Source organism: Neomonachus schauinslandi, chromosome 2 (genome assembly GCF_002201575.2).
Source record: "Neomonachus schauinslandi chromosome 2, ASM220157v2, whole genome shotgun sequence".
Lineage (NCBI taxonomy): Eukaryota > Metazoa > Chordata > Mammalia > Carnivora > Phocidae > Neomonachus > Neomonachus schauinslandi.
Window position 1 is genome coordinate 5,173,227 of NC_058404.1, and position 2,511 is coordinate 5,175,737.

Consider the following 2,511-nt stretch of genomic DNA (forward strand, 5'->3'; position numbering starts at 1 on the left):
ACTGTGTATATGGAAGGGCACGGGATACACATTTTGGCAGAATTTTGAACAAATACTAAAATCCATATTTGAGTAGAGCTAAATATTATTATTATTATTATTATAAAATGGAATGTCTCAAATATAAAAAAATAATATAAGTTACATATACTAATCCATTTTTTTAAGTAGGCTCCATGCCGAGTGTGGCCCCCAACACAGGGTTTGAACTCATCATGCTGAGATCAAGACCTGAGCCAAGATCAAGAGTCAGACATTTAACCAACTGAGCCATCCAGGTGTCCTGATATTGATTCATTTTTTTAATTAAAATTAGTCATTTGAATGAAAACTTTTTGATAACGAAGGGGTAACGTACCTCAGCCCTACGAGCTGGTAAATTGCACCTGCAGTCATCAGGGAGCACACTTTCTTTTTGAAATATGTATTCTGTTAATTTAAATTTCAAATTAAATATTGTCTATGTACATTTGTGTGTTCTTATATATGTGGAGAATGTGACAGAGAGGGAAAATGTAACTATCGTAAATATAAATCTTGATTACTTTTTACAACATGAATGTCACTGTAAAACGGCATACAAAAATGAAACTAAAAACCAGGAAGCACCCTGAGTGCCAACCTCAGCCACTATACGACGTCCCGAGGGTATGTACATGCATACCCCAGGTCCATCAGCTCCCTGACTTCTAAAGTCATATATATTTTTTTAAGTGTGTATTTTATTTATTTGTACTTAAACCTATAAACCAATCAGCCAAACTGGTACTATTATCATGACACATTAAAATACAAAACATCTTTCTACAAATACTAGAATAATGAACAAATTAACAGTTCTACTAAAACATCACAAGGGACAGAAGAAATCAATGAAGCACATTATAGCTTAACCCTTCACCGTTAGAGGTTATTAACAAGAAAAGCCTCACAATCTCAGAAAATACAAATTATCCTTCATCACACATCTTGTATCTTCACTTCCTATTCTTGAGGTTAGATTCTAGAGCCTAAAGATATCCACATTAGTATTGTATCTAGTTATCTATAGCGAGAAACACCTTTTATCATGTTGTCCATAGAGCCAACGCTACTGAAACCTCTTTGACTCCAATCGTACTCCCTCAATGGACACAGTAAGAATAATGGGAAACAGAATATCAAGGCAGAGATATATAGGACCTAAAAGACAAAGCCTAGGAGAATAACAGCCACCACCCAAACTGAGATTGAATAATATACTCATCGTCACATATCTTCAGGCTGTATGTTCACAGAGTAATTTGGGACCAAATCCATTATTTGCTGGGTACTAAAATACTTAGCAGATTGTTGTATTACACTATGGCTTTCCCCAGAAGTTTCTAAGATGGACTCCAAATCACTGATGGAATTTTGCTGGAACTGGATCTGGGGCTGCAGAGATTCCTCTCCACAGTTTTGGAGCTGATTGTTCCAGGCTTGGGGGCACCAGGTCTGACTGGCCCAGGAATGGTTGCTCCAAGACTGGCCATTCCAGGAGTGGTTGCTCCAAGACTGGCTGTTCCAGGTCTGGTTGCTCCAATTCGGGTTATTCCAGGTCTGGTTGCTCCAAATTGGAAGTTTCCGGAAGTGTTCCTCAGGTATCCCTGGTGGTAGGAATAGAAGCCTGGGTATTCTGCGGTTGGTGTGCTGTTCTGACTCACACTCTTGCTCTCCTTTGGCCAGTGGTTTTTCTGCCACCTCTTACATTTCATTCTCTGGTTCTGGAACCAGGTCTTTACCTGCTTATAGCTAAGGTTCAGAATGTTGGAAATTCTTGCATCTGCTGGAGACTGAGGTATTTCTGTCTCTGAAATCGATCATTGAGGACATAGAGTTGGGTCTGAGAGAACAAGGTCCTGATCTTCTGTTTCTTGCCCTGGGCCATATCTTCCTTCCTCACTGTTCTCTCCTCTCCAGAAGTGAGTGGTGGTTTTACCCTGGGACTGGTGGAGGAGTCAGAGCTGTCCTGAACAAGCAGATCCATGGACGAAGGAAGAGGAGAGACGGTCTCCATGTGGGGTGTCTCAGCAGATGACATTTGCAGGGATGCATAATTTTCTTCAGGCTCGTAAATCTCAGGCATTGGAGAAGAGTCCCTAGAACTGGGTGCTTCTGGGCCAGGCGGGCATAGGGGCAGAGCTGGATCTGCACTCATGTTGGTGAGTTGAGGGTAGACCTAAAGGCATATATTTTTGTTGTTATGTATACCACACACTATGTATTGTTTAGTGTCTAGCATCCCTCATCCAACATTATGGTTCTGACACCCATTTATTTGACTTCATGCCATTGTAATTTGTTTACTCTCATTGCTATATAATATCCTATTATATGAACATGCCACAATATTTTATCCTTTCTTCAGTTTGATGGACATTTGAATTGTGTGTATATTTCAAACATTTTATACAGTGCTGCTATGAACATATTTTTGTTGTTAAATAAGTGCACGTATTTCAAGCAGTGAAATTTCTGGGACATAGAGTG

The 2,511-nt window shown here is 39.7% G+C and overlaps 1 pseudogene; it reads right to left on the reverse strand.

Annotated features, from left to right (window-relative positions):
- Positions 1-1,248: 1,248 nt before the first annotated feature.
- LOC110584254 lies at positions 1,249-2,179 on the reverse strand (annotated as a pseudogene).
- Between the last annotated feature and the right edge of the window lie 332 nt (positions 2,180-2,511).